This window comes from Talpa occidentalis, unplaced genomic scaffold, assembly GCF_014898055.3.
Source record: "Talpa occidentalis isolate TD23 unplaced genomic scaffold, MPIMG_talOcc4v2.1 talOcc4.11, whole genome shotgun sequence".
Lineage (NCBI taxonomy): Eukaryota > Metazoa > Chordata > Mammalia > Eulipotyphla > Talpidae > Talpa > Talpa occidentalis.
Genome location: NW_023601104.1, coordinates 58,106,156 through 58,114,488, shown reverse-complemented (window position 1 = coordinate 58,114,488; position 8,333 = coordinate 58,106,156). Strand labels below are relative to the sequence as shown.

The 8,333-nt window shown below is 37.8% G+C and overlaps 1 long non-coding RNA gene across 1 annotated transcript in view; it reads right to left on the bottom strand.

Annotated features, from left to right (window-relative positions):
- Positions 1 to 300: 300 nt before the first annotated feature.
- The window catches only part of LOC129144976 (uncharacterized), a 28,629-nt gene continuing 20,596 nt past the window's right edge, over positions 301 to 8,333 (bottom strand). The window contains exons 2-3 of the long non-coding RNA XR_008549904.1: positions 4,037 to 4,165; positions 301 to 740 (exon numbers count right to left, since the gene is read on the bottom strand). This is a non-coding gene — a long non-coding RNA (uncharacterized LOC129144976). The remainder of the gene's footprint in view (positions 741 to 4,036; positions 4,166 to 8,333) is intronic.

Here is an 8,333-nt window from a genome sequence, read left to right as displayed (position 1 = left end):
GCCTACAGAAATGATTCCCAGAGCAATAAGAAATTTGTGAACTTTGATATTTTACAATAGAGTGACAATATTTCAAACATAGAGAATTCTTGTGCTACAAACCTGAACCTCCTCCTCGGTCTAACATCTGTTACAGATATCCAAAGCTAATTATAAACAGGGTGTAGCGTGGTCACAGATTTAAGATGAGCTTGGTCTGTTCCATTCTGCACTGACCATCTGATTCAGGGGTGTAACAAAAACACATTCCTCTCTGAGGAATTCTTTTTAAGTCAAACTTTTATTCATTTACAGTTGCTTTACACACTATACAGTTTTTCAAAGTATAGTTTCACACCTCAGTATGTGCATACACCTCACCTTGCTACCAATGTCATGGTGGTTAGTGAGCCTGGTGTCCAGAAGGACCAAACACTAGGATCAAACACCAAGAGGTGTTTGAAGCAGAAATGTTTTTTAGTTTAGAAATGATGCCAACTGAGGATAGAAGCCAAGCTCAAATCCACCTCCTCAAAGAAGGAAGCCTTTGGGATTTTATTAGCAAGGGTACAGGTTTCAGGTTGGGAAAGAATGTGAGTTATTTAGGAAAAGTAAACAAATCAGCAAGCGGTTTCAGGAACTAGTCATCTTTGCATCCGGGCAGGCAGTTTTCTCAAAACAACAATTTATCTCAACAACTTCAGGGTAGTTCTGTCCAGTTGGTTTCCATAACACAAGCTCCTTCATGATGGCCTTGGGATCTGGAAATAAAGGTTAAAAATCTTAACATTTAGCTTGCAGGACTACATATATTTGCTTACTACTTGAATTCCTTTGCTGTTATAGCAAACTCACCCACCACCATAGTTCTAGTGCTATTCACCATTATCAAATTGACCCCTCCTACTCCATTCCTCCTAACCCCTTCCTCTCTGAGAACCAAGATATTTTCCTCTCTAAGGAATTCATATTAGAGAATGCTGACAATGCTAAATTCACCTGAGGCCCATCCTCCTAGGAAAAAGTGATGACTAAGAAATACTGTCATCCGGGCCTCCCCGGTGGCGCAGCGGTTGAGCGCTGGGTTGCGAAGCTGCCTGCAGCCTCTGCAACGCCGGTTCGATGCCCGGCTGCTCCCCGGCCACCGGAGGAGGGTCCCACATGGCGCGCAGACCTCTCCTGCCGCCCGCTGCTCCCCTCAGCAGTGTACTTCCGTCCTTCTGCCTGCTCTGCTCCCTGCTCTGGCTCTGGTGAATTCTCTCACCCTCCCGCGCTTCTGACTGTACCCAGTGCTTGTATAAACAAAACAAACAAACAAACAAACAAAACATGCCTCTATAAAAAAAAAAATTAAATAAAATAAAAATTAAAAAAAAAAAGAAATACTGTCATCCTTTTGTGTCTCAGAAGAGAGTTTATTGTGAAGAGCCCCCCTCCCCCACATGACAGCTAAGGCTCGCTGCTTTAGTGAGGGCAAGGCAAGACAGGTGCTCTCCACATCCCCACACTCTCATCTCATAAATGATTAGCTGAACTTTGTGCCCCACTGACCAATCTGGATAAATTGCTCAATAATTTGAATTGGTCAAACTTCAGTGGGGTTTCTCTATTCCCAGCCTTGTCCCTGCACTGAAGCCGGTGTGCGAGCGCACATAGCCCGTTCTTAACTGCAACCCTGGGAATCAGGTGACCACAAAGCAAGCTGTTTCCTGTTTCAAATTCCCTCTGGTCATGCCACCTACTCATCCCATTTCCTAACACCCAGTTATCTCCAGCCTTGCTTCTTCCTCCCTATAAAGAAAGGCCTTTTCTGCCTGACCTCTGAGTTACATACAACTCTCATGAATGGGATGTTCTCCCCATTGCCATAGTTTTGCCCAGATTGGAAGAGTCTTTTAGAATAAAGTCTTAGCGATCAGGATTTATTTTTGGCTTTTTCTTTTTTCATTTAACAGCATCAAAAATACTGAGAGCAAACTATTACTCTCATAAACTATTAGGACACTGCACTTTTCAGCAACAGTTGTATTGAGATATAATTCTTATGCCATAAAATTTTCACTTTTAAAGTATTCAAGTTAGGAACTTTTTTTTTTTTTTGGAATACTCCTACCCCACCACGAGGATACTGCATTTTTCACTATGTCAATAAAGTAGTGAATTAGCGTTTCATTTGTCTTTTAAAATCTTGCATAAAATGTTTTATGTAAATACAATTTCTACATTCATTTTCACTTTCTTGACACTAAATTTTTACTACAAAGATATTTGTAAATATGTCCATGATTCTTTCTTAATGTTATACTCCAACTTACGTTTGAAACATTTTAGTTCCAGGCATGCACCATTCTACAAATATTAACACATATTAACTTCATGCCTTTGCTAAACTTTGTAAACTTATTGAAAAGTATAGATTGTATGAAATTGCATAAATAAAGCAACCTGATTGTGGGGGAAGGGGCAGGAATAGGCCAGAGAAGACTCTCCTGAAAAAAAATTTTTTTTTTTTATATGACCTCCAGTTAACTTGGTAAGGGGCAGAAGTGGGTTGGTGAGTATCCAAGAACTTCTTGAGTAGGAAATGGCAAATGCCCATAGGTCACAATGAGGTCAATATGTCTGGGTCAGAGAGAGCGACAGACCAGTGAGGTCTGTAGTCAGAATGAAGACAGGCTGTCATACCAGCAGGACTGCATTGTGTCAAGTATTTGAGGGTTTATCCCAAGAACAAAGGGAAACTATTGAGCAGTTTTATGTAGGGCAGTGACATGATGTGATTTGCATTTTAAACTGATCACTTAGGCTTTACTGCTGAGAAGAAATTGCAGGGGGGTGAGTGTGACTGTAAGCAGAACGCTATAAAGTCGAAATTTTCAGTCCAGTGATTTGGATCACAAATAGTTTTTATCATAACTATATAATGTTTTTGTTATTTATGATTTTCATCAGTATCACAATATGACATCCCCAGACTTCAGTTTTGGCAATATAAATTTGAAAGGCACTATATTTGCCCATTGGCAGAAAAGCCTTTCCCAGAGCTCCTGGGCTTTGGGCAAATTTGGCAAGTTCTGTGGCAGGCCATCTGTGCGAAAATTCTCCACTTTTTCTAGCACATTTAGCTCTGTGGTTCTGTTCAGAATAGCCTGAAAATGCTGTTTCATTATTTCATTTCAGTTTCAAGCAGAGCAAGAAAGATTTAAGAGCTTCTTTAAATGGTTTATGCTCAGTTAAATTTTACTTTTGCTCTTTTATTTTTATCAGTATAATTCCTGAAATAAGTGCTGCTAATTACCAATTGATATCTGTTGAGCATATAATTTTTAAACCTTGAGATCTTCTAAGGTTTCCCACGTGAGTAATAGGTTAATAATATATGCTAAGCCTTGGCTATTTCTTTCTAGTCCTTTCTACATGTATGAAATATAGTAAACTTGATATATTTCATATTTACTTAGAGCAAATATTTACTTGCCTTTTTAAAGGCATTACAGACAGAGATCTTCACTGTAGCACAAATTATTGTGAATAAGAATATGGAACTACAAAGTAATTCACAAAATATGTTTCTTACTCTAAAGAATTAATAGACACAAATATCTAGAAGTGCAACAGGGTGGTCCCCAGGAAAGGGGGAGGTTCCCTGCCCCACCCAAGGGAGGGTGGAGCTGAGCAGGAAGAGAAGAAGCTGCAGAAGAGACTGAGGAAGGAAGCAGGATGGAGCCAGGAGACCTGGAGGAGGCGCATGGAGCCTAGAGACACGTGAAGAAACTGCGCTTGTCTTTTGGTCGTGGACTGGGTGACACAGATGTGGGTGAGACCCGTGGGGAGGTGACAATGGCAGCTTTTATCTTGATGTTGATTTTGCTCTTTTCCTTCCAGGCTTGTCCGGTTGTTTGTGACCCTTTTCTGTGGGTCCCCACTGGAAGATGCTTTAGACTTGTAGCAGGCTTTGGGGCCTTGCTCTGGGCCGATCCCATATGGATGGACTTTTACCCACGAGGGGACGGGTAACTTTGGGTGCTTCATTTAGAAACTAGACTCTTTGCCTTACCTGTATTGTTTCCTAGTTTTATTAAAGATCCTTCCCATTAGTCTCATGTGTTTTGTGTTGATGCGGCGGATGGCCGAACCCATTTAGAATAGGCAGGTTTGCGGGGTTTGGGCTGCCCCTCTCCCTGTCCTATAACAGAAGGAGCCACATTTAACTTCAGCATTTATTTTATTTTACAAAAGCAGCACAAGTTACTTAACTGATGCTTTTCCAGAACAATAGTAGAAAATGTATTTTGTGTGTTCTTTAGAAATTTATAATTCACAATTTAGTACTTAATACACAAGTACAAATTCAGCATTACAACTTACAATATAAATATATATTTATAGTTATTTCTATAATAACCCATATAAAGTTTAATAACTAGCATATATTTGTGTGTATATGCACATATATATGTAGTCTAAAAGTTTCAATCACAAGAAAATAAATATTAGATTATTTCTTTACCCCAATGCAGATTAGTTAATGAAGAAAATTAGTTAGACTGTTTGGCATACGGACTGCAAATTACCAGGTATAAGAAAAAAAAGGAAAGTTATAGAACCTTCCAGAAAACACTGGTTATAAAAGGAGAAGGCATGAGCTGTCATAACTATAACTAGCCATTAAGGGGAGGAGAGAGAGAGAGAGGCTAGCAGCAAGGTGCTATACAGGAAAATAGATCACAACTAGAAAGATGACTGCCATGGCCAGGGTATGAAAGGAACACTGGGGGGAATCTGGCATTTATATAGGATTTTAACAAGTCCTGCAGTGGGAAAGGCAAATAACTCTCTTCTCCATTACTTCATGCAAACCTCATTTAAAAAAATACATGCTCCATTAGGCTTTTAGGAATCAGGTGTATGCCTGTTTGTACATATTTGTGTGTTAACTATTGAGTGTGTGTTGTGAGATGGGGGATATATGAAGTTTGTTAAAACTGAACCCTAGAAATTTCAGTTGCTCTTGGACTAAATTCAGAAAATAGGGAGATTAGCAGGGTAGGTTGAAAAAACTATATTCTGGGATTTGATTTGCAAAAAAACCCAAATAAATCATATCAGGTTAAACTTGGGAATAACTTGGGCCAAAGCTTTTGAATTCTAGTAGCTCACAGTTAGAATCCTTGATCTCCCATTCAGAATGGAGGGATCTTTATCAAATGATTTATTCAATTTTAACCTCTACAAAATAAAAATGATAAAATAATAAAACCAGAAATATAAGGATTAAACTGGATAGTAGGCATAAAATCCTGACAGATCTTAGAACATATTAATTGCTCAATAAATGGTGACTTCTATTATTTTAATTAACTTAAAAAAGAGATTCAAAAAGTTTCTGATGCATATGCTGCTTTAGGCCTTTGTCTTTTCTAAGTAATATAATTTTCTCAAAAATAATTAAGAGTTTAAAATAAAAGAGTACTCAATTGAGTATTTATGCCAAGAAAAGAATAGCAGTCAATGCTTAGCTACTGTTTTAAGACCCAACATAAATTATATTATAAAATAGATATATTGCTATAAACTATATGTAAATATATATTTTTTTATAATTTTTAAAAATTTATTTATTTATACAAGAACCGGGGGTACAGGCCAAATGTGCAGGAGGTTGAGAGGATTCACCATAGACAGAATGGGGAAAACAACAGGCAGACTGACAAAATATACTGCTGAGGGGAGCAGTGGGCAAGACAGGAGAGGTCTGCTGTGCCATGTGGGTTTCTCCCTGGCTGGCTGGGATCGAACCCGTGCTGCAGAGGCTGTGGACAGCTTCACAGTACGGCACTCAACCACCTGCGCCACCAGGGAGGCCCTATATGTAAATATAGTTTGTAAAATATGATCACATATATAGCTCAGAGCAACCACTCGCTCCCCCCACAATACACACACAAACAGAGTCTAAGAAAATAGGCATTTTGCTGTTTAAAACCATCCGTGGTACACAAATCATACCTTTTCAGTTTCCCTAAGATACAGCTATTTCCTCACTCGCAGTAACATCATCATTTCCTTCTTCACAATGTGATATGAATATCCTTAAATTTCTCCATGTTCCTCAAACCATTTCTAATCAGAATACAACCCCTCTTCCTATGCCCTCCAAGAAAGTCTTGTGGCAAATTTTGTCCAAAGTCAATCTTCAATTTGTAGCAGTAGTTCCCTCATTGCATTGCATCCTCATCCTATCCCCCTCATCATCACTTTTACCTTCAGTAGAATTTGTTCCATGTATTCTCTTTCTCTCTTCAAATGTTTTATTTTATTGAGGAGACATATTTTTCATCTCTTTCATTAAATAATTCACATTAACAATATTTTCTAATTCAAAAACTTGTTCTCTCCCTGGTTCATGACTGGGTATACGAAGGCACAACAGGCTGTGCCTGGGACCTCACCCTCACCAGTGTCCTTACTCTGCTTTAGTTACCAGACTCAAGTGACTCCAAAATGCTTCTTTTTGCTTGCCAGCTACTGTTGAAACCATCTTGCCATTTTTCTATTTCAGGTATTTTTTTTTTCCTGTTTCTGCTTATCTCACAAGCAGGAGGGCTTGACCATAAATTGTACAATAACAAGTGTGGAACAAAAATAACCAAACCCAGCTTAAATGAAAAAATAAAAAACAGATTTTTCATAAGCTGACAAATATTTTAGAGCACAGGCCCAAAAGGCTATTTGCTGTCCCTGAGGTGACCTCTCAACTGAGCAGAATACAAATTGCTCTAGAAAAAAAGGGGAAAAAGGTGCCCAGCTAATGGTTAAGTAGACATTTAGAAGTTAGAGGTACTCAATTTTGTAGCAGTCCTGAACCCAAATTTGATTTACATCATGATTCAGCAGAAAGCAGCCAATCAGACTCTACCAACTTACATTTTTTTTTTAGACTTTCTTTGTTCCCAACCCAGAAGTACTGCTCAGTGTTCCACCTTTGAGGAGACTGATTTGAGCCTTGCTTCCATCTCCTTGCAGGTAACCTTGCAATAAATTCTTTTCTAAAAAATCAGTGGCATGGTTATTAGCTTTCAGTGCCACTGGGCAGTAGAACCACATTCAGCAACAGTATCCTAAAAGAAGTGACCATTTCCTAACTTTTTGTGTCTCTGTTTAAACTTTACTCCTGTTAATAAATTCTTCAGAATTATCTTGCAGTCAGATTATCCTTTCAAAGCACAAATCTAGTGAATTCACCTTTGCTAAAAGCATTTTAATGTATCACCCTTTTCTTAAAATTAAATTTAAACTCCATATTTTGTTTTACAAATGTCGGAGAGGTGTGGTTCATTGTGCTGTGGGCCTATTAGCCTTCCTTTACTTATATTATTTACAGTGCTCCCAGAAAATCTTCACTTTGAACATGATTTTCCTCTCTTCATGGAATATTCTTCCTCATTCCTAACACATCTGTTTTCACCTAGTTAATCATTATCATACTTTGTATTTCTGCTTTTGTGCCATATACCTGACATCTTTTATATTGTCATTTTCCTGTATATGGCTTTTTTTTAGTGCTTGCCCCAATTCCATTTTTATATTATAGTGTGATTTTTTTTCCCCCACCACTGTACTTCCAGTGCCAAGCATGTTTCCAGGCAAAATAGTAGATACAGGTATTTTCTCAATGTATGCATGAGGAAAGAGTTGACATCGCTAGTTCATATTTTGGTCACAATACTTTCTAGGGTGCTGTGCACATGATAGGTCCAAACACTATTTCTTTGCAAAAAAGGAGAGGGATGAAAATTAAAAGTAAGAAGTATTTCATAATATGATTAGCATCTCTCAAAAAATGGCCACTCTAAGAAGTTTCTCATACATTTGACTGCTAACTGCAAAATGAATGAGAGACAGGCTAAAAAATAGTTTAAATGTTTCCTGAAATAGATAATAGAATTTAAGAGCTTAGAAAAAAAAGGATTTTATTCCCCATTAAAAAATTTATGCATCTTATAGTCTTGAATTGTGTTAATTTTGATGGGTTAATCTTGTCTATGTTTATAGCAACACACTGACATCAGCAGCATTTTCTTTGCCTCACCTGGAAACTGACTTAAGGCATAGCCTGCTGGTATGCAGTGAAACAGAAGCAATTGCTCACTAAATGAGTTTTACATCAAGCTACATCTTGATTAAACTTTTTCCCTTTGTAACATTGCTCATTAACCACTATGGCCCTTAATAAAGAATTTTGTATTTGAAACAATGCAATTTTACTTGTTTTAATGTAATCATCTGAAGTTTTATTCAATGATTTGCTTGAAGTATTACCTTGAATTATTTATAGACAAGAACTATAATCA